This window comes from Ascaphus truei, chromosome 1 (assembly GCF_040206685.1).
Source record: "Ascaphus truei isolate aAscTru1 chromosome 1, aAscTru1.hap1, whole genome shotgun sequence".
NCBI lineage: Eukaryota > Metazoa > Chordata > Amphibia > Anura > Ascaphidae > Ascaphus > Ascaphus truei.
The window spans coordinates 65798424-65823721 of NC_134483.1; positions in this window are offsets into that span (position 1 = coordinate 65798424).

Below are 25298 nucleotides of genomic sequence, written 5' to 3' on the forward strand. Positions count from 1 at the left end.
GCTACACATAGATGCCAAAATATTCTAAAGAATTGTACTGTAGCTTGACGTACTGTATAGCATAAACATGATAATTGTTACTTAATCCTTTCAGAGCCAGAGGGTCTTGCCTTTTCCATGGCCACAAACCCCTGTGGCACCTCATGAGGGATCGTATGATCTCAATATCATTCCAGTGATGTCATCAGCAGCAAATACGAAGCGCAAACTTGAGCTCAAGGGACATGTGAAAATAAAAATAGAAGAAACACATATAGTGGTGCAATAATGCTAAAAAGTATATAAAAGTGCTAGTAAAGACTGTGGATGTTCAACTCATATGATGTGAGATAAAAACAAGCGTTTTTAGAACAAAGTGATATCTCCAAGATGTCACAGCAGTCCAAGTATACCTTGTGTTTAATAGGGTTAAAACGCAAGTTTTACTTCGACTGCTTTGACATCTCCTCTTTCTACACTGCAACACAGGTTCAGCAAGGCTTTTGGCAAAGGCTTGGGAAGCTTCATCGGATTTCAACAGTAAAGTTTGCTTTTATAATTTCATTATTTTACATTCAAATTGACATACCATTCTCTGTTTCTAGGTGTAACCCCCGTTCCCTATGCCTATGGGAAGCTGCGGGCAATTACACATGCTGCTGATACCTGTGATGCTCACAGGAGGCCAAAGACTCAGCTTCTGGGGAGCCAATATTATATCTCATGGTGCAGCGCCCCCTCCTATGAGGATCCCTGCGTGAGCGGGATGATTCCTCATAGGACACAATAATTACTATACAACCTGGTATAATATAACTGCTGTACTGTAGTAAGGTATAAAAAACAATAACAATATCACATTATTACAATACACAATACAATAACATGCGATATTACCCCAAAAGTACTGAAGGTGCTGTAGCACCAATACCCCTGGTGTCCTTCCCAGTCAATGCCACCCCATGTGAGGTAGTGCTACCCCTGTGAACTGTTGGTGCACTTATATCTTCATGGGCACTCCTGTACCCAGGTGCAGCTGTCAGGTAAGGATCAGTCAGGTCCCACACCAGGGGGCCTCCAACATCAATTCCCTCACTCCTTAGGATCCTGATCCGCCTCGTGGTTGAGTTCCAGCTGGAGTGTCTCACTTGAATGTCATGAATCCTGTGACCTGGTCCCAGGCCGCAGGACACCGCGTGGCCGTCTGGTCACTGGTGCAACAGTACTACTAAGTACTAAGGGGGAGAGTCCCTATCTGGGGCCTTCCCTGCAACATTCTGCTGGGTTGACTCAGGGCCTAGTTTGGACCTAAGGGGGGGGGAAAGCCTAGGCCTAGTCCAGGGGCACTGCTTTATGGACACTACCTGCTCTTTTGCCACCCTCTGTCCGACTGATTCGCGGGTTATCAGCCCATGGAGAATATCCTGTGTCACCCTGCTCACATTAGACCTATTGGCTGGGACTACCCCATGTGATTTCCCTCCCCCCAGAGGATCCTGGGACTTGTAGTCCCGCTTTAGTGTATGCGGAACCAAATTTAAAATGTCTGCCGCACTACCTGACTGCACATGCGCCACTCACCGTTCTGCACATGCGCGATGCACAAGATGTCTTCCCACACACTCCCGATATTGCTCCGGCAGGCATTGCAACAGTTCCCCTCACCGGAGGTAAGGAGGGAGAATCTGCCACATAGGATTTAGAAATTGCAGCCACTGAAAATATTCCACATTTCTAGATAATGGACTTCAGTTATAATCCGCAATTCATATTTATGCTAGTTTATAACAAAACCAATAAGAATTTAATGTTGTAACATGAAGTGGGGTTATTTTAACTAGAGCTAACCTCCGTTTTCATGGCCAACCTGGTCATACAAGTTCTAAATGCAAAGATAAGAGGCACTTCTCCTATACTGTATTCTAAACAAGTGTAACAGTTTAGGGCGTAGTAATTCAATTGCATTATGAATTTTGTTACATTTAAACATTAATAACATCCATAGCAAGAAAAACCATGACACTGGCTCTCTGTACATACAGTATGAGGTGTTTATTTTTAAAAACTTTTCACAATATACAGGAAAAGCTGTTTGTAATTTAGATTTCAGCTAAGTAGATATAGCAGATTGGAGGCAGAAGAAGGTGTTTGGTATGGGTGACTCCTGTTACTGGCTTGGTTTTCAGGTCACACACAGTAAATCACAAAAAGAAACCTTTCTGTTTATGGGTCATTTTAGAGCTAGAATTATTCTAATAAACACATTTTTAATCTGCATCTTTTCATAACAAGGCACTTTGCTCCAATTCTGCCCAGAGGCATTAAATTGTGATTTGCGCAGCCCAATTTTTCTGGGTTAAAAACTCTATATCAGGTTTCAGGTAACTTGAATTTCACTGGTCAACAACCTGTTATAAACCTGATTAAGACGTTTCTTAAATTAAAAAGATGTTTTTTTTAAATGGTGCATTGTGTCAAAACAAGTTTTTCTTAGCTTCAATACATAGGGGGCTATGCACTAAGCTGTGATAAGTCATTTTAAGAACGCAAAATGCTCTTAGAACGTGATGTTCCTCCGAACACGATTCACTAAGCCACACAACCAGGCACTTTGCGTTCTAAAACTGACTTTATCCTGGAATTTTTTCAAAGTCCAACTTTGATCGTACGATAACTTATTTGCGTTCAATTCTGCCCTTCTCCGGGATTCACTAAGCTACGCAAACTTATCATACGCGAAAGTTGCGTTCAAAAAAGCTTGCCAGCTAGAGGCAGGTGATAAAAAAGCTGGACTTTGAAAAATTTCTTTGTTTACATTTTTGCGTGCGCAACACCCATACAACAGGCCGACGGGTGTCCCCGGCTGACCGCGCGGGGGTCCCCGAGGGAGGCCGGGGGTCCCGCGGGTATCCCTGGTTGCCCCCCGCAGAGGTCCAGGGGTCCTAAGCTCACCAAGCGTGGGTCCCCGCAGGAGTGCGGGGGTCCCCTAGGGAGTCCGGGGGTCCCCACGGGAGTCCCAGGGTACCTGCGGGCCTGCGGAACAAATGTTGTGCCTCCAAAAAAATAAACAATATTTCTAACTCAATACACCCCCCTCCCCCCGCCCCCTAATACATACAATACAGTAATGGGTAAAATTACTATTATCCACATATGGATAATACTGCATTTGCCCATTTAAAATACATATAAATTACAATAAATACAGTAAATACAGTAAATACATATTACATTTTCCAGGCACCCACGATGAAGGCCGTCTTCATCCTCATCTTCATCCTGCCCATGTCCCTCCGGTGCTGCAAAACATACACAACAATCAAAATAGCCAATGTAATGTCCCCTAACCCCTTAAACACCTGAGCGGTCATTAACCGCTAAAGTCATTAAGGGGTTAACCCACCCTCACCCACCACTTTGGGAGGCCTAAATACCCTCCCCCACTACCCATCCTGTGAGGCCTATCCACCCTCAATCACTAACCCAGGCGGGAGGCCTACCCACATACCCTTGGGGCCAATACCCCCTTCCCCCACCCCCAGTACCCACAAGAAAAACAATACACAGCCCCGCAATAAACATCATTATATTTATTCAATGCATAACCCACCCCCTGTGCCCCCCCCATAAATACACGATTTATAATTTTACATACAGGGTTAATACCCCAGGCCCACGGGAGTCACCGGTGGCCCTGACGAGTGTCCGTAGACCTCACAGTAACCCAGCACCATGTTTCAAACAAGGTCTGGAGGCCTACGGTGGTCCCCGCCAGGCGCCATGGTCCACCAGGTGGTCTCCGCGGGTCACCTTGGTCCACATTGGGGTCTCCACGGGTAGGCCTGCGGCTGTCTGGGGGGCCCCTGGTCAGACCCACAGGTGTCTGAGGGGCCTCGAGTGGTTCCCACGGGGGGTCTGTGGACCCACAGGTGGTCCCTACGGGTCCGCGGTCCCCCCAACAGACGTGGGGCCACCGGTTCTTCCCCACAGGTATCCCCCGTGGACACCTCCAGCCTGGTATCCATGGAAAGCCCAAGGAGACCTCAGGTGGTCTCCAGAGGTCCCCCGCAGACCAAAAGGAACCAACCCTGTATGTAAAAAAAATAAACCTGACCTATACATTAAATACATCAATCCCCCCACCCCCCCAATACAGTACAATAATGTACAAAATAACTATTATCCAGATATGGATAATATATTATTTGCCCATTATTAAACACATTAAGTAGCATAATAAAATTAATACAGTTCTACTAACCTCATCAATATGAAGCCCCTTCGCCAGCAAATTGCCTGTGTCCCGTTGCCAACAAAATACATAGCCAATACATTGCAAATACATTCTGCTATCAATTAATCCCTTTATCACCGCAATGGTAATTAAGGGGTTAAGCCACCCTTGCCCGATACCCACCCTGCCCCCATTCATTTGTACAGTGGGACAAATATATATATATATATATATATATATATATATATATATATATATATATATATATATATATTGTGGCAGGACGGCCTCGTGGCGGGGTCAGTAAGACGCTAGAGACGATGGGAAACATTAAACTATAGTGGTTTATTAGCCACAACCAAAATAAAGTACGGGTGCACTGTCCCTTTAAGAAACTACTTTCTAGAAATTAAAGCCTATTCCCGTTAGGGAAACGAACTCACTTCTTGAGCCCTTACTAACCAGGCAGCCAACTAATCTGGTTATGCCCAAAACATATGCTACACAAAGTATAATCAATAAATATTATAAAGTCTTATTTGTAATGCAGCTCCAACAGCAAGCAGGAACACGGTTCCGGGGAGCAGGCTGTGTCCAGCTTGCAGCAATCTGTATCTTTATCCTGGGTTGGGGTCCCAGCTGGTCCCAGCAGCAAAGCTCTTCGCAGGACTGGGGGACCAGAGCAACAGCTACGGCTTCCTAGCCGGGAGACGTCTCTCCACGGCCCTGAGAAAAACAAGCTCACCTTGAGAGCTCCTTCCTGCTTTTTAAACCTGCAGTCTCTCAGGCATCCTGCTTAATTAGGCTGCAGGTGTATGCAGTTCTCCAACTGTAGGTTAACTGGTTTAGTGCTGGAAAGTACACACATCCTCCATTCCAGCTTACTGAGTCAGTGACTCTGTCACATATCCCTCCCCCCAGTGAAACATTGTCCTGTGGAGAGGCCTCTGCACCATTCCCGCGCACCAGCATCTCTTTGTCAAAAATGTCCGACGTCGGCCCTTCCCTCCCCCTCTTTTTTTTTCTTGCCTTCCAATGTAGGCATTTTCTTTTTGGGGTAATTACCAGGTCATCTGGCCCTGAAGACTTGTACCTCACTATCTCCTTGTGTTGTGCCAGTTTAAGGTTGATGCTCCGCTTTTGTTGTGTCTCTTCTTGCAAAGGCTCCTGAGCATCCTGCTGTCTATTAGCTCAATCTGCCAGGACTCTACGCCACGTTGTGACCTTGACCTGCAAATCCTGAAAATGCATCGTTCTCTTGTGCTCAGAGTCTCCTTACCCTGTAGAAGAGCCTTGACCTCGGTCAGCTCATTGCATACAGCTGCCAGTGACTGTTTGGCCTTCTCTTGTGAAGACAGCAACTCTGTTTTAGCGGTGATGGCTTTTGGACCTTTCTTCATCAGTGTACCTTCAGTGTTGGGTTCCACAATATTTATCTTTAGAACTTCAACTTGGTCGGGATTCTTATTAACCCGAAGTGCACCCCATGGCACCTCTCTTTTACCGTCAGCAGACTCATAGGCTTGGGCCTTTCTGTCTTGACTCTTTAACTTACTCTGTTGAGAGAGTCGCTGGACAATCTGTGCAGTCTTTCGCCTCTTACGATCACGGGCACTGTAGTATGATTGGATTCTTACTGTGCTACTGCATCGCCACTTGGCCTTCGCCTTCCGTGCCTTTTGGAAATTAGACTGTAGTACTGCAACGGTTTCACGGTCATGCTTCCTGGTGCGTCTCCCTTGCTTTATCTCTTCCGCCACCTTTTCCTTGGACTGCTTCAGTGACCCAAACGTCTGTCTTGGAGTTGTAAGCTTTTCCTCCAGCTTCATCTGAGAAACTTCCTGCTGGGCAGCAGTAGAGTCCAACGTAGCGTCCCGCTTAGTCTTCAGAGCCTCAAGCTCCTTCCCTAGGTCACACACTCCAGGTCCTTCCTCAGGTCTTGAAGCTGTCCTTCTGCCTTTCTTCTTTTACACAGTGCAGCTGCTAGTTCAGCTTCTTTAGAGTTGAGTCGCGATTCTACTTCTCCTAGCAGAGTCAGAGCAAGGCTTAAATCTGTCTCTGATTCTTTATTCTGGACATGCAGCTGCTGGTGCTCCTCATGGACCTTGTCCAGCTCCAGCTGTAGCCGGGCCCCCTCATTGGCCATCTCTGTTTCATGGTGCAATGTCAGGCAGGCCACCTGACGGATGGACACCTCCTCCCTGTTGGCGCGTTGTATCTCGCGCTCAGCCATCTGCAACTCTTCCCGGTGCTTGCTCTTGGTTCGCATCAGCGCCTCCATCTTTTGGAGCTCTGCAGTTTTTGTCGCTAGGTTCGCTGCTGCTTCTGTTTTCCAGGCCTCTTTCTCCTTGGTATACTGACTCATTGGAATGGTGCAGTCCCTCTGCTTCTCCAGCTCTTGCTTCAGTCTTTGGACCTTCTCATGTTCCCTCTGACACAGAGTCACCTGGCTTCTAAGCTCCGCCTCCAGCGATGCTCTTGTGGCGCTCAACGTGATCTTCAGCTGCTCCAGGGCGAGGCATTCTTTTTCCAGCATTTTCTCTGCATTCTGCAGTGCAGCCTGTTCTTCTAATTTTTCTTGCGCCAATTGCGTCTTCACTTTCTGTGCTTGGTGAAGCTTCTCAGTCCCATCACTGACCTGACCAGTCAGGTTTAAAACCTTTTCCTTCAGGTTTATAGTCTCCATTTTCACAGTCTCTATATCCCTTAAGACCGTCTCATTGGCTTTCTTCAAAGTACCCAGCTCTGTAGTTATACAGTGGCCCTCCTGGCGTGAGAGTTTCTGCTTTGTTTTGAGCGTGCAAGCTTCTTGGTGAGAAACTTCTAAGTCTTTGATGAAGTTTTGCACATCTCTCTGGGACATCTTATAGCATAGTCTCCAGTAAGGACTTGTTCTCTCTGATTCCATGGTACCAATTGCAGTGTTGGCCTTATTCAAACTTGTCGTCAGCTCCTCCAACTCACTCCGTAAGAGACGCTCTGTTTTCTATACTCTTGTATAGCTGGGAGTATACACCTCTGTACCACGGCGTTAGCTTCTCGCTCCCTATTCAATTGTTCCTGCAAGACATCATAATCACGGTGGGCAGTTTGGAGTGCAGAAATTGAGGCCTCTTTTTTCTGGATCAAGGATTCACCTTCCCTTTGCTCCTCCTTTTCCTTTGCCACCATTCCTGTGACAATTCTGCCCATCACCGTTCCTGTGACAATTCTGCCCATCACTCCAGTCTGCAGCACATCTCGGTGCCTTGCTGACACCTGTCGTCCTAATATCGCAGGCTCAAGTGGTTCGGTCACTTCTTCTGTGATTTGAGAAATATTTTTCTTTTTCTTCCTCTTTGCTTTATTAGCTCCAGAGACATTAGTGGTGCTGGGCACACACACACTGGTATCAGCTTCCACATCTTGCTTGTACTCATAATGCGTTGCTTGCTTTTGCAGCTGTGGGAGACAATATTCATCATGTTGCTCCTGTTGCCACTGTTTATAGTTGAGAATTTGGGGGGACACCCCTCCCGTGTGTTGTGGTTCAGCATACTGAATCTTTTAGAAAGTCACCTGGTTTCCCTCTAGCCGGCATGGCTACAAACTCCTGTTCACCGACTCCAAGGTTATGGGGTCCTGCGCTCTGGACACTGGTCACTTTTGTATCTTTCATAACCGCTATAGTAATAAAGAGGTTAACCCAACCTTCATTCGCTACCCACCCTGGAGGCCTAACCACCCAATGGCCACTATACTCACCCTGTACCCATTGATTGGCACAGTGGTACATCATACCCATATAATATGGGCATGATAAGCCACTATAGCAGTCATTAACCAACCTATAAAAAAAATCATCAAGCACAACAATACACAACAATTAAAGAAATAAAAAAGCACCTAAACACCACAAAAGAACTAAAAAGCCTCAACTACACATCAATAAAATTATTCTAACACCAAAATCGCAAAAGAATAAAAATAATGTTATATCAAAATACTGTATACAAGAGAAAAGGAAACCTAGTATATTAGCACTCTATCACAACTGAATGTATAATTATATTGTTAAAATACTTTATTAATGAACAATGAATAAAAAAAGGGGGGTTAAAATAAAAATATGTACATCAAACAGCACGTGACTGTGTCATTTGTAACATAACTATGGGTAGTTAGGTTGATTGTACATACAGAGATCCCTGATTGATATTCAGGATCTAAAGCTATACTTATAGCTGCCTATAGATATAGGGAAGGGGCCGTAGTAGGACCACTATGTAGATGAAGTTTCATCTCAATATATATGTATCAGGGCGTGTATTTTAGATGCGCTGTGATTGTAGACTTTGTGTGGTATGTATACTAATACATCCGGGCATGATATGCGGAGATAGAACTTATATGTGTGACTACCTGTTTTGTATGATTAAGTATAAAGCTGGAGGGAAACCTCAGTTATGCTGCTAAGCAATGTGTCAATCTATGAGAGTAACCCCAGAATGAAACACTTACTAGAATACTGCCCCGTGAGCCGTATAGCCACAGTAGATGAGAGAGTATGCTCAGTAATAAGTGATGTAAACCTTCAATAAGGTGCCAACATCTGAAGTAGTTTATGTGTACTGTGGCTAGGCTGTCAGATAGATACAGAGGATAGTAATTGATCCTCAGGAAAGGTATAGACAAATCCTATATCTCCAGAAGGGAGGTAATAGGTGTATGATATCAACCTTCACAGCCCTCACGAGGGAATAGTAGGGTAGAATGTACAGTGTAAACACGGAGAGGCTAAAGCTAAAACTAATTAGGCATAAACGAAGCGCTGGAGAGAACCTCTGCAATACTTGACAGCTGCATATGGTGCATATTGGGTAATACGTGAGCACCGTGCGCAGGATATAGTAAATGTATTGACAGTGATTCTGATATCGGCATGTACCTCATAAGTATATAATAGAGGCTCCGGTTAAACTGGTGATTTGGAACGAACACTGACCCCGGCCGGAGTTGTGTCTCAGTTGCCGTTGTATAACAGCTGACGCAAGCGGATCCCCAAGCCATAGGTAAGTGCCGTGTAGTCGGGTTAATACAGACCCGTAGCCCACGTGAATCCCTCACCGCTTGATCGACAGGGTGAGAGAGTAGGCAGGTAGGTATAACAAGACAACCACAGCGTTTCAAGGGATACCGAAGCCCCTAGAGATACTAATGGCCTGAGTATGCAGTATGATATAATTAATTATCCAATTAGGACAATCATATATAATGAATATACCTGCTCAAGGCTCAGATAGTGGGGTACCACTTGAAAATCAACAAAATAGCACCGTTAGTGCTTCTTAAAAATGCCGATACTAGCAGCTGATTGACATGAATCCTCAGTGAGAGGTAAGTGCCGTGAGGTGAGGTCTGTGTGGACCCGAATCTACCCGCACCCCCACTCAGCAAAACAAAGTGTGGAATAACATACAAACAGGTAGAACACATCTATGCTGAATTAGAACCGCATGTTCCCGCTTCGTTTATGCCTAATAAGTTTTAGCTTTAGCCTCTCCGTGTTTACACTGTACCATTCTACCCTACTATTCCCTCGTGAGGGCTGTGAAGGTTGATATCATATACCTATTACCTCCCTTCTGGAGATATAGGATTTGTCTATACCTTTCCCGAGGATCTATTACTATCCTCTGTATCTATCTGACAGCCTAGCCACAGTACACATCAACTACTTCAGATGTTGGCACCTTATTGAAGGTTTACATCACTTATTACTGAGCATACTCTCTCATCTACTGTGGCTATATGGCTCACGGGGCAGTATTCTAGTCAGTGTTTCATTCTGGGGTTACTCTCATAGATTGACATAATGCTTAGCAGCATAACTGAGGTTTCCCTCCAGCTGTATACTTAATCATACAAAACAGGTAGTCACACATATAAGTTCTATCTTCGCATATCATGCCCGGATGTATTAGTATACATACCACACAAAGTCTACAATCACAGCGCGTCTAAATACACGCCCTGATACATATATATTGAGACGAAACTTCATCTACATAGTGGTCCTACTACGGCCCCTTCCCTATATCTATAGGCAGCTATAAGTATAGCTTTAGATCCTGAATATCAATCAGGGATCTCTGTATGTACAATCAACCTAACTACCCATAGTTATGTTACAAATGACACAATCACGTGCTGTTTGATATACATATTTTTATTTTAACCCCCCTTTTTTTATTTATTGTTCATTAATAAAGTATTTTAACAATATAATTATACATTCAGTTGTGATAGAGTGCTAATATACTAGGTTTCCTTTTCTCTTGTATACATTCATATCCTTACCTAGTCAGCACCTCACCACGGTTACTACTCAAGCTGTGCGGGTGTTCTCTTTACGTGTAGCTGAATCAAAATACTAGAATACAATTAAATAAACACCTAACCAACAAAACAATTCAAGAAATAAAACCACTAACCAATCCTAAAATGTACTAAAAACAAGGCATCCAAATACCAAACAATTTAGTGAAAACAACAATCAATTGAAAATAAACATTTGCCAAAAAATGCATTGCCTGTCACTGTATTGATCTGTACCCTTAGCAGTCAATGCTCAATGAAAACCATAAAAATAAATAAATACAATAAAAAACCCTGAAAAAGACAATTACATACAGTACATTCAATTTACATTAAGAAATCTTCACCCTCCGAATCCTGGCGTATCAGGAAGCTCTCGACCCGCGACGTCATCCACTGCAATCCGACTCCATCCTCCTTGAAGATCAGCATCAGGTACAACAATCTTCTTTCTTTCATCTTCTTTCACCTTCTTCTATCTTCTTCTGTCATTGTTTTCTTCATTTCTTCTATCTTCTTTTGTTTCAACCCCCCTCCCCCCGGATAACCCCCATGTTAAATCCAGCAACGGAAGTTTCCTCATCGTCTTCTAGAGCTAACATGAGATGGAACATACCTTTTATAGGGCCTGCGACATGATATTTTTGGGTCAGATGGTACAGATCCAATCCGGTTAGACGCTGTATCATGTGGACGGCTTTTTTTTTTTTTTTTTTTAAGGATGTGATGTCATTTCCAAGGGAGTTACATCACATCCTTAAAACCACATGGCTCATTTCACATGGTATTACAGTCAATGGGATTGCAGACAATCACATTGGTTCCTGTACCATGTGATATGTTCCATTTGTTAAAAAGGATGTGACATAACTTTAAAGGATCATGTCACATCCTTTAAAACTAATGGTACATATCGCATGGTACAGGATCCAATGGGATTGTCTGCAATCCCATTGGCTGTAATACCATGTGATATGATCCATGTGGTTTTAATGATGTTACATACCTGCCTTTAAACCGCTGGTCACATGATACAGCGTCTTATCATTGGAGCTGTACCATCTGACCCTAAAATGTGACATCACGGGCCCTATAAATGGCCTGTTCCATCTCATTTTAGCTCAAGAATGAGACGAGGAAACTTTCGCTGTTGGATTTACCATGGGGAATTGATTACAAATAAAGAAGATAGAAGAAAACAATGAAAGAAGGTGATAGAAAATGAAAGAAGATGAAAGAAGGAAGATTTTTTTTAATTGATGCTGATCTTCAAGGAGGATGGAGTCAGACTGCAGTGGATGACGTCGCGGGTCGAGAGCTTCCTTATATGCCGGGATTCGGACGGTGAAGACTTCTAAAGGTAAGATAAATATTGAATGTATGTAATTGTCTTTTCAGGTTTTTTGATTGTATTAATTTACTGTATGTTCATGTTCATGATTTTCATTGCACAAAATAGCGGTGTTTTGTCTGAGGAAGGGACACATTAGTCCTGAAATGTTATCTGTACTAAAGCTCTGATGCTGTGAACTACTTATTGAAGTTTTTCAAAACTCAAATCAAGTCTCCTGTGTGCTCCTTCTTTCCTTCATTTTTGTTTCCATTATCAGGTCCAGCCTTCAGACGCCGGGACCATTGGGAGGTAAGCACCAGAAGCAGAATTATACTTGCATGTCTTTATTAACAGTGGTGTGCCATTTATTTCTATGATTGCATGTTTTTCATTGCCCATTGACTGCTAATATATAAATCTGGGCCCCTTTAGGGTCCAGATAAATACAGTGACTGGCAATGCATTTTTTGCAAATGCTTATCTACAAATAATTGTTATTTTTTCTATTTCTGTTTATTGTTTTCACTAAATTGTTTGTATTTGGATGACTTGTTTTTATTGCATTTTAGTATTTGTTAGCGGTTTTATTTCTTGAATTGTTTTGTTGGATAGGTGTTTATTTAATTGTATTCTAGTATTTTTGTATAACATCATTTTTATTGTTTTGCGGTTTTGGTGTTAGAATCATTTTATTGATGTGTAGTTGAGGCTTTTTAGTTCTTTTATTGTTGTGGTGTTTAGGTGCTTGTGTATTTCTTTAATTGTGTATTGTTGTGCTTGATGATTTTTTGTATACTGTATGTTAGCCATTGACTGCTATGGTGGCTTATCATGCCCATATTATATGGGTATGATGTACCACTGTGCCATCAATGGATAGAGGTATAGTAGCACTTGGGTGGGTGGTTAGGCCTCCCAGGTGGGTAGCGTGGGAGAGTGGGTTAACCCCTTTATTAGTATAGTGGTTATTAACCACTATATTAGATTATTAGATTGTATTTTTATTGTTCTCTTGCTGCCAACGGAGGACATGAGCCTGGAGTATAGTGATGAGGATGCCCTTCATCATGGCAGGGGTAAGTTGAAATTTTATTTACTTTATTTATGCTGGCTGGCTAATGTTTGATTTAGAACGGGCAAATGAGCTATTATCCATATCTGGATAATAGTAATTTTGCCTATTGCTGTACTGTATGTGTTGTGGGGGATTGTTGGGGTAGAGGCAGTGAGTATTTGGGTTGTTGTGTTTATCTTTCTTTATTGGGGGCAGAAGGGGTGGATGAAGGGGGTAGCAGCCCCAAGGGTGGGTGTTTAGGATACCAGGGGGGTGGTGAGACTGGGTAACCCCTTCCTTACCATAGCATTTCCACCGCTATGGTAGTGAAGGGGTTAACTCCTCCCACAACCTTCCCGGCAGGCCTAACCACCCACCCTGGGGCTACTACCCCCTTCATCCACCCCCTTTGCCCCCAATAAACAGACTATTGAAGTTGAACCCCTTCATTGCCTTAGTGTCTAACCACTAAGGTAATGAAGCTGTTTTAATAAAAAATATAATACTAGTGTACATGAGCAGAGGGTCTCAGGAGCAGGACCGCGTTGATTTCAGGTCCGGGGACCCCCTGCTTCCCGAGATACAGGCCCTGTTACAGGGTTCCGCCATCTCCTATGCATTTATATGTCCTGGTCACGTGACACGGGACATTTAAATGCATAGGAGATACTGGCACCCCATAACGGGGCCCGTGGATCTGAGCGATCTGGCCCAGCTGCATAGAGAGCTGCACAGTGAGCTGCCTCCCCCTGCGCAAATCTCACCAGCGATTGCAGGTTTTTAATAAAAAATGTAATACTACTGTTCATGAGCAGGGGGTCTCCGGAGCAGACATTGATTTCAGATCAGGGACCCCTGCTTCCCGAGATACAGGCCCTGTTATAGGGTGCCACCATCTCCTATGGATTTATATGTCCTGGTCACGTGACACAGGAAATTTAAATGCATAGGAGATACCGGCACCCCATAACAGGGCCTGTATCTTGGGAAGCAGGGGTCCCTGGATCTGAAATCAATGCAGTTCTGCTCCGGAGACCCCCTGCTCATGAACACTAGTATTACATTTTTTATTAAAACCCTGCGATCGCTGGCGAGATATGCCCAGGGGGAGGCATCTCTCTCTGTGCAGCTCTCTATGCAGCTGGGCCAGATCGCTCAGATCCACAGGTGAGACCTTTTGAGAGAAGCAAATATCACATCGCAGATCCTTGTAAGTTTTGGACAGGGAAAGAGTCCAATTCTAGTTGCCTTCATAAAGGCTTTCTGAATACCGTGATAAATACACAGAAAAAACGGTGGCGTAACAGGCCCAGCAAGACGTTTTATGAAGGCTACAAGCATAGGCCCCTTTGTATCAAAGTCACCCCACTGCAAAGCCAATGCACATTCTTTTTTTTTTGTCTAGAAAATGTGTGCTTTTTAAAATTTGAATCAACCAAGTTTAATAGTCAAATGATTCAAGTATTCAATATACTGTATATAGAATGGTTCCCCGTGGGCCCCATTACCTCTGATGCAGCGGTGAGAGGTAGAGAGTGCGGGGAGGCAGGGGGAAGTTGTGGCAGCCAGGTGAGGCGATCGGATCGCCGGCAGCTCACGTTGCAGAGCGCTGCCATGTTGGAATGGGCCGCGCATGTGCAGTGACACTTTGGGGATGCACAGAAGGGTAAGATAGCCCGGTGGCCATTATAGAGCTTGTGCATGCATAGAAGCACAGTAGTAGCAGCAGCCATTAGCAATAGGGCTCCATGGGGAACTACAATACCCAACAGCCCCAGGGGCTGCATAGAACAAATGCTGCAGCAGAGCCAATACGGCTCCAGGATTCCCCTGCTCCCAAGATAGATACATTTGGAGCGCTGCAAGCCACGCCAGTCGGAGCTGGGATGCAGATAGGGTAGGTTGTGTATGTGCAGGTATCTGTGGCACCTGCACTAGGCCAGAGACCCCCTAGGCCCCGACTCCCCTGTGCAGCTTGTGGTTGCTGCAGGGACAGGCCCATAGATAGAGACACTGCCCCTGTAGTACCAGAGCATAAGCACAAAGCCAGGACGCGGCTGCATCCTGGATCAGGGTGATGTGGGACCAGATCATCCATCTGTGCTACAGAGACTATAAAAGGTGGTACCATCCATGAGGACCCACCCACCATAGAGGGAGAGGCATCACGGTTTATCAACAGATCCGTGGATCCCATCTGCACCATTGGCATCACCGGCATCATCTGCACGCCCGGGTGTGGACACACCCGGCAGGTACCTCATCTCACCAAGTGCACCAACCATACACATGCTAGTGGGGCAGCGCTGTCACACACACGAGGGAGGGTGAGTGACTCTATGGACACCAGCGTTTTGTATGTTCAGAGGCACCCTAGTACTTGGGGAGGTACATCCGTCGAGGGTGAGGACACGGTGCAAGGGGGACACGGTGAAGGGGTACTGCCCTGCGAGGCTTGTTTTTTTTGGAGTGTGAGTATTGTTAGGTTGTTCAGTAAAAGTGTTATAGCTACACAAGTGTGTTTTATTGCATAGGGTCCTGTAACGGGTAATTCCACACAGTAGAATCCAATACAGGTGGAGGCGCTACCGATCAACAACTCAGGTGCACCCCAGGTTCCCAGCAGCAGAGGCTCAGGTTTCTTGTGAGCCACAGGTATCGTACCACACACACTGTAGCCCCACATCTCCCAGGGGGTGGGGGAAAGTGCGCTACATGTAAATTTAAATACATGAGGCTCTACATTAAACATTAAGGTAATAAACTCCTTTGGGCTTTATGATTTAATACAGTGCCTCCACAAAGGTGTAATTCTCCTATATTTAACCCATTACACATATCATCGCCATATCAATTCACTCTGGTCAGTGTCAGGACATTCACTTAAAGAAAGCTGCACGTTTTTGCATTCTTATAATGTGCCAGTTTGGCACTACAGTACAACACGGAAAATCCCAAAGCCCCATAGAATACCTTGATTATCATGCTTTATTGAATAAGCCCTTTAGTGATATTATATTCAAATGGGTGAAAGTGAGTTTATCACAGGCTATGTAAAAATAAATAAAGAGAGAAATAATTACATTTTCACGTCGTGTTAATTTTTCTAAGAAATGGAATGAAAGTGAAATGTTCTGTATATCAAATAAGTTAATTGCTTAGAGAACAGAGCAGATGTTCTGACACATAGATAATAGCAGAATTGGAAGATAATTGTAAAAATAAATAAATAAAAAACATACAGTAGCATTCATGTTAATTATTTCATTCTGAGTATTCACGGATGTTTATTTTTACGAATGGACTTATTATGGGAAGGCAGGAGCAACACGAGTACTGGATATAGAATCTAAAACATGTGGAAATCTTGCCATACTATAAAACTCATGCAACTTTCCTGCTATTACATCACATTTAGGCCCAATGGAAAAAAAAAAAGTTAAAGTTTAGAAAAAAATTGAAAGCGGATGCTGAAATAAAACCATGTCCCTTTTCCAAAAACATCAAATACGTTCTTTCACCATTAACCTGGTAGTAATAATCACCTTGCAAAATGCAAATATTTAAAATGACATGGGCTAGGACACTAGTTTCCAACTCCAGTCCTCAATAACCCCAAACAGGTAAGGTTTTAAGGATATCCCTGCCTCAGCACAGGTGGCTCCATCAGTGGCTCAGTCATTATGATTAAATCCCGTATGCTGAAGCAGGGATATCCTTAAAACCTGACCGGTTATGTGTTCTTGAAGACTGGAGTTGCGATCCTCTGGGCTAGAATAATACACTAATCTAACTTTAACACATTCCAAAATGTTGTCTACATGCAAATGTGTATTCTTTCCATGTGTAGCTACAGTAGGTCTTCCCCTTGGTCTTCCCCTTGCCTCTCTAACTCCGCTGCTGTGGGGGAACACAGCGAGAAGAGTGAGTGGCGACGGGCTCGACAGAGGCTCCGGCAGCTCCCAGTAAACGGCGCCGCCATGTTGGGAGTGCAAGCGCATGCGTTGAAGTTCGCGCATGCGCAGAAGGAGTCGTGGCAGCCATTACAGTTAACGCATGTGCAGTATGCTAGGTGCACATGGCGGCTATGGGAATATGCTCCACGGGGAATACAACTCCCAACAGCCACTGGGGCTGTAAGAACACATGTTCTGACATAGCCAATGGGGTTACATCAATCCCCTGCGGCCAGATAGTTACTTTTCACGCACTGCCAGCCAGGTCAGTCGGAGCTGGGACACAGAGAGGTGAGGGTGTATCTGTAAAGGGGTCATTGACCCCTGTACTAGGCCAGACTACCCCCAGTAGGCCCCCAGCAAAGCCCCGACTCCCCTGTAAGTTTGTGGCTGCTATAGGGACAGGCCCTTAGACTGGGACACTGCCCCATAAGCTTATCAGTATCAGGGACACAGCTGCGACGCTGTGCAGCATTGGCGGCATGTGGTTTGGGACCAGACTATCGCTGTATCATAGAGACTATCTGTAAGGGATCGGGTGACACGCGCCTTACAGCGGGTCCCCGTCACCCCAGCTCCCAGTACTGCCGCTCATCCCAGGCACCCTCCCCATCAGCTCCCTACGCGCTCTAGTCAGACGCCACGCCGCTCCTCCACGGCACACGCTGCCTCCGCCCACACGCTGCAGGGGTGCGCGCACGGGAGTGCTACAGGGCGCGCGCGCACCCGTCCTCTTCTACACTACTCCTGCAGCCTTGGCTCCACCTCCCAGCAGCTGGAGGCTATTCCCACTAGGGAACACCACACCAGGCACCCTAACCTATCCCTGGGACCGCTCAGTCAAGCCCCCGCTCCGCCTCTTGCTCCCATTGGTTCTCCAGCATTTATAGTTCCTGTCTGCCCTCTCCTTCCTCACTCTGCATAGTTTTCCTGTGGCTCTTGTTGTATGGAGGTCTATGCCTGACTCTCTTTTGTATTGCAGCTTTCGCTCCAGTCCCTGCCCTCATTTGATACCCTTGGATTTGATCTCGGCTCTCGTTAGACTTCGTGTACCTCGCTACTCCCTGGACTCGGTTTTGGACCTCACTACGCTGCTCTCTCCTGCCCCTGACCTACGGCTTCGGATCTTTACCCTCGGACCTCTGGCACCCGGATGCATCAAGTATCAGGCTAACCCTTTGTCACCAGGCCTGGCAACGCATCATACCACACTCCGGGCACGCCCTCACTGCTGTGGGTGCATGTTATACCCTTACCTACCTCAGTATTGGGGACGGGCCAGGTCTGCGGGCAGTCAAGCGTTACATTCTGCAGAGCCCACCAAATGCAGATCCCCCTGAGGTGGGCCAAGATGTGTCCATGGATCACTGGCAATTCCTGAGCGATCAAGTCACGGCCGTGATACAGCAGCTTTCAAACCTTTCCCTGCAGGACCCGCCAGCTGCACCGTCCCCTCCTGCCCCAGTACCTATGGGCGTCTCGGAGCCACGTATCCCACCACCCAACCGGTATGCCGGAGACCCCCTTATTTGCCGGGGATTCTTGAACCAATGTGACATCCAGTTCGAGATGTCCTCGTCTCGGTTTCCCACAGATCGCTCTAAGGTGGCCTATATCTACGCCCTCGCTTGGGCTTCGCCTCTCTGGGAACACAGATCTGAGATAACGCAGGATTACCCCAGATTTCGGCGAGAGTTCCAGCAGGTCTTTAATACGCCAGTGCGTAGGGAAACTGCTGCTTCTTCCTTGTTTCATCTCTCCCAGGGTCGCAGGTCGGCTGCAATATATGCGGTGGATTCCGCACAATCGCTATGGAGACTCGGTGGAATGATGAAGCCCTTTCCGCGGCATACTGGCAGGGATTGTCCGAATCCCTCAAGGACGATTTGGCAGCTCACGCTCGTCCCTCATCTTTAGAGGATCTCATTACCCTCAGCATCCGGATGGACCAGCGCATTCAAGAGAGACGCCAGGAGCTCCAGCATCCCCGATTTATGTCGCCCACGCCTGCTTCTCCTAGGTCTCCTCCCTTGGCTTTTCCAGCGTTGGACGCTCCTGAACTGATGCAGATCGGTAGTCAACAGCTCCGGACCGCTGAAAGAACACACCGCCGAAATGAGGGCCTCTGCTTCTACTGTGTTTCCCCGGACCACCAAGTACGTCACTGCCGCCTGAGACCGGGAGACGAGAAATGCCAAGTAAAGATTGAGGGGCTTTTACTGGGTACCATCTCTCCTTGCCCCTCTCCTCCCAAAGAGCTCCCGAAGAGAATTATTTTGCCTATAACCCTCGAGGGTCCCAATGTCCGGGTAGCGGTTGCAGCATTCATCGACTCCGGGTCTGTTGGCAACTTCCTGGATCACGACCAAATTCCGTTAGTCAAGAAGAAGTCACCCATCGGCCTTGAGGCCATTGATGGCTGACCTCTCCAACCAGCATTCATTATATGGAAATCTGTTCCCCTCACACTCACCACCACGGACGGTCACACTGAGGTCATCATCTTCAATGTCTTCCACTCACCTACAGTCCAGGTTATTTTGGGATTGCCGTGGCTCCAGCTTCACAACCCGCGTGTCGATTGGACGGACGTATTGCCGATCCATTGGGGTCCTACCATGAAGTAGGCTGTCATACCCCCCGTTACCGTGCTCGCTGGCCTCGACACTTCGTTACCACCTCTCTCCACCCTTCCAGAAGTATACCATGATTTTTTGGATGTCTTCAACAAGACCCAGGCTGAGGTCTTACCGCCTCATCGTTCGTATGACTGCCCCATAGAATTAATTCCTGGAGCCATACTCCCTAAGTCTAAATCATATACCCTCTCCGTGCCCGAGACCGAGGCTATGACGACTTACATCCAGGAGAATCTCAAGAGAGGTTTTTTTCGGAACTCCACTTCCCCAGCCGGGGCAGGGTTCTTCTTCGTGAAGAAGGATGGCTCCTTAAGACCTGTATCGACTTTCGTGGGCTTAACAAGATCACAGTTAAAAACCGGTACCCCCTTCCTCTAATTTCGGAACTCTTTGACCAGCTCCAAGGAGCCTCTGTATTCTCCAAACTTGACTTGAGAGGAGCTTACAATCTAATCTGAATACGCGAGGGTGACGAGTGGAAGACTGCATTCAACACACGCACGGGCCACTATGAATATCTAGTGATGCCGTTCGGCCTCTGCAATGCCCCAACTGCCTTCCAAGAATTTATAAATGACATCTTCCGGGACATTTTGGGTAATTTCGTCATAGTATACCTAGATGACATCCTCATTTTCTCTAAAAACCTTGAGGAGCACATTCATCACACCAGGGTGGTCCTCGCTCGGCTTCGTGCAAATAGCCTCTACGTGAAGATGGAGAAATGTCTCTTCCACTGATCATCCACAGCCTTCCTTTGCTATATAATTTCCGAAAAAGGCTTCAACATGAATTGAAGGCTGTTCTAGATTGGCCGTTACCAAACTCCCTAAAAGCCGTCCAGCGTTTCCTTGGGTTCTCAAACTACTATCGGAAATTCATCCGTAATGTTTCCACTATTGCTCTACCCATTACCGCTCTTACCAAGAAGGGAGCTGACCCATCAGCATGGTCCCCTGATGCCATCAAAGCCTTTGAGTTTTTTAAAAGAGCCTTCGTCTCTGCCCCCATCCTTCGTCACCCGGACACATCTCTTCCCTTCACCCTTGAAGTTGACGCTTCCGATGTTGGAGCCGGGTCAGTACTCTCGCAAAGGTCCTCACCTGAAGAAAAACTCCATCCTTGTGGGTTCTTTTCAAGGAAATTCTCTTCGGCTGAGAGAAATTATGATGTCGGGAACCGAGAACTCTTGGCAATCAAGTTAGCCTTGCAAGAATGGAGACACCTCCTCGAGGGTACAAAAGAGCCAATTCTCACCGATCACAAAAATGTATTGTACATCAAGGGGGCTCGTCGCCTGGGATCCCGTCAAGCACGTTGGGCACTTTTTTCCCCCCGATTCAATTACACGATTTCGTATATTCCGGGTACCAAGAATATCAAGGATGATGCACTTTCTCGACAGTTCTCTACTGAGAAAGGATCTAATGAATCTTCGGAGACCATTCTGCCTGCAAAATACATAATTTCTGCCAATAATTTCGATATCCTGGATGAGATCACCAAAGCCCAGGCTCATATCCCTAGAGATTAAAGGTGCCAGAAGGACGTCTGTACGCTGCTCCATGTTTTCGCCACAAGATCCTGGAGTTGGGGCATTCTTCCAGATTAGCGGGCCATCTGGGCTTCAAAAGGACAGTGGATTTAATCAAACGGACTTTTTGGTGGCCTAGTATGAGCAAAGACATTTTTGAATTCACGAGAGCTTGTCCGGTGTGCCCTCAAAGCAAGTCCGCCCGACACAAACCATCTGGGCTTCTCCTGCCCCTTCCCATCCCTGAACGGCCTTGGAAACATATATCCATGGACTTTAATGTTGAACTCTCACCTTCTAAAGGGATGAATACGATCCTTGTAGTAGTGGACAGATTTTCCAAGCACACGCACTTTATACCCCTCAAGGGTCTTCCCAATTCGGCTACCTTGGCCGACATATTTTCTAAAGAGATTTTCAGGCTACACGGCGTTCCACTCGCCATTGTCTCGGACAGGGGCACACAATTCATTTCTAAGTTTTGGCGAGCTTTCTCTCAGAGACTTGGCATATCCCTCCTCTTCTCCTCTGGTTATCACCCACAGACCAATGGCCAGATGGAGAGAATGAACCAGACCTTGGAGCAGTATCTAAGATGTTTCGTGTCGGAATCTCAAGACAACTGGGTTGATCTATTACCCTGGGCGGAGTTCGCGATTAATTCGCTGAGGAATGAATCCATGCAAGAGTTGCCTTTCTTCATTAATTATGGGTTCCACCCTAGCAGTCTTCCTCTCTCTTCCTTTCCATCTGGTGTACCGGCAGCAGATACTGTATCCAAGTTTCTAATTTACAAGTCTCCTGGAAAAGCATCCAAAAAGCCTTGCAAGGGGCGTCCAAAAACAAAAGGCCCAAGCAGATCGGCGACATCAGGTGGTACCAGAGTATAATTTACCATGCTCAGGAGCACTCCTCTGTGACATTCATATGCTTATATATATGTTGTGGTTATTTTGGGGGTTCAATAGGAGCTTGTTAGGTGTCCAGTATAGGTACCAGAGTATAAACCTGGAGACAGAGTCTGGCTTTCCTCTAAAAATATCAAGCTTAAAACTCCTTCTCAGAAGCTGGCGCCCAGATTCTTGGGTCCCTTCAAGGTCCTCGAATGGATCAACCCGGTAGCGTATCGGCTATCGCTACCTCCCACCATGAGGATACCCTCAGTGTTCCACGTTTCCCTCCTGAAACCCTTCTTCCAGAATGTACATTTTCCGGACCGTCCTCATAGACCCAACCCCGTCATGATACTAGGGCAACAAGAATTTGAAGTCCAGTCCATTCTCGATTCACAACTTTCCAGGGGCAAACTTCAATTCCTCGTTCATTGGAAGGGATATGGTCCCGAGGAACGTTCTTGGGTACCTTGTCATCACATTCACGCCCCATCTCTACTTAAACAATTTAGTCGGAAATTTCCTCACAAACCTTGGGAGGATCGTCCGGAGTCCGATCCTCAAGGGGGGGTACTGTAAGGGATCGGGGGACACGCGCCTTACAGCGGGTCCCGTCCCCCTGGCTCCCAGTTCTGCCGCTCGTCCCAGGCACCCTCCCCATCAGCTCCTTACCCGCTCCGGTCGGACGCCACACCGCTCCTCCGCGGCACACGCTGCCTCCGCCCACACGCTGCAGGGGCGCGCATGCGGGAGTGTTACACCCGTCCTCTTCTACACTCCTCCTGCAGCCTTGGCTCCACCTCCCAGCAGCTGGAGGCTATTCCCACTAGGGAACACCACACCAGGCATCCTAACCTATCCCTGGGACCGCTCAATCAAGCCCCCACTCCTCCTCTTGCTCCCATTGGTTCTCCAGCATTTATAGTTCCTGTCTGCCATCTCCTTCTTCGCTCTGCATAGTTTTCCTGTGGCTCTTGTTGTACGGAGGTCTATGCATGGCTCTCTTTTGTATTGCAGCTCACGCTCCAGTCCCTGCCCTCGTTTGATACCCTTGGATTTGATCTCGGCTCTCGTTAGACTTCGTGAACCTCGCTACTCCCTGGACTCGGTTTTGGACCTCACTACGCTGCTCTCTCCTGCCCCTGACCTACGGCTTTTGGATCTTTACCCTCGGACCTGTGACACCCCGGACGTGGCAAGTATCAGGCTAACCCTTTCTCACCAGGCCTGGCAACGCATCATACCACACTCCGGGCACGCCCTCACTGCTGTGGGTGCATGTTATACCCTTACCCACCTCAGTATTGGGGACTGGACAGGTCTGCGGGCAGTCAAGCGTTACACTATCTTCGTGTGTGACACTCCAGCCAGATACCACCCCAAGCGGAGGCGGACACATCGCGGAGGCGGACTTCATCGTTGGATCAGAGGTTATCTGTCGGCAGGCCCGTGTGCTCTGGTAACTACTACTCTAAGTGCACCAACCATTACACCTAGACTAGTGGGCAGCGCTGTCTCGCACATTGGGTTTGTGTGTGGGACTCTTGGGACACAGTGTTGGGAACACGGTGGTGGGTTATCGCTGTGCGAGGCTTGGTCGGTAGCTGTACCTTATTAGCATTTACTATTACCGTTATGATATGTGTCGCCAGTAAAGGTTATTGTTATATTATACAGTTTGTGTGGTCACTAGTATTATTGGTTCCTGTGAGGGGTTCCTTCCACTACGTTGGGATCCCTCTCAGGTGGAGGCGCTGCATCGAGACTATTGTTATATCACCCCAGGCTCCCCGTGGCGGAGGCTTAGGCCCTCTGTGAGCCAACAGGTAGTGTCAGCATCGGTAGCCTTCTGGTTTAGGGAGAAACAGGGCTGCACATGGATCTACCTAGAAAGCATCACAAATAATAATAACTAGCTGGATTATCAGAACATGAGTTGAATTAGCTCCTTCTTTAAATTGAGAGATGGTATTTCAATTATATTAATATTACATTTACATTTCTGTTCTTTTGAATATCACAGTAGGTGCTTTTAAATATACTGTACAAAATGCTGCCAGCATAGTTGTGTATGGCATGTATCCCTTTTTACATACAGAGGTGGTGGAGGGTTACATTACCCACACAATACCGACAAAAGAAGAATAGACAATATAGAATTCAGATGACTTAAATGTTTTTACATAATTGTAATTATGTTTGACATTTCTTTTGACATGGCTAATATGAAATATATCTTATGCCATTAACTGTATAACAATAACACAATGTAAAGAAATATACAATTATATACATATTATTCATGGATTTTGGTTGTATGTTTTTCATCACTGACCTTTTGTAGCTTTAACAATTGGTACAGTCCTAGCAGAGGCACTTTAGTTTGCACCTGCTGATGTACTGGAGTTTTGTATGACAGCATAATTAGAACATTGTGTTCTTCCTGCACTGACTGTTCTTTGCATAAGTAAAAAGCATTGCTGCATGGAACTTAGGGACAGATATCCTGAATAGCAGGATATTTATGCATGTGGCAAACAAACCATGGTATGTCATGTAAGCTAACCTGTAAGCAATTAGATGTATCCTATTGTTTTTGCAGGATGTGATACCTTTTAGGCAATCGACATTAGGGGTATTCATAGTTGAGTTAGTAAACTTATAAAAAATACTATGAGGTTATAACGTTCTGAACTCTATAATTTAATCTCTCAAGAACCCTAATGTTGATCCCTTAATTGTACAGTATCACAATCTGCAATAAATCTCAATTTATCAAGGACCAAAATGGCTGCTAGAACTTAGAATTTCCTTATGGTTACAAATAAATGTGGTTATCACACAATATTTAGAGCTTTTTGGCAGTTACTAATTTTTATGCATCATCAGTACAACTACTTTCTTATACTTGCAGTGGCCAATGGGCAAATCCTTAAACCCGGTTAGCCACTAAGGTAACAAAGCTTTTTTTTTTTTTTAGTACATAGGATTGAAGCCGGGGGGTCTCCGGAGCTGAAGTGCATTAATTTCAGGTCTTGGGACACCCTGCTTCCTGAAGTACAGGCCCCAGTATGGGGTGCCGGTATCTGGGGCTGTTTAAATGTCCCGGTCACATGGGCCGTGACGCTGGAAATGTAAACTTGCAGGAGATACTTGCACCCCATACGGAGGCATGTACCACAGGGCCGTGGTTAGGGTCTGTTCATCAGCAGTTTCCTCACGCCAAAAATTAACTTAAATAGCACTGAATCTGTATACAAGAGGTATTACATGCAATGTGGAACATCACATACCCTCCCCCAAAAAGTCAAAATCCTAT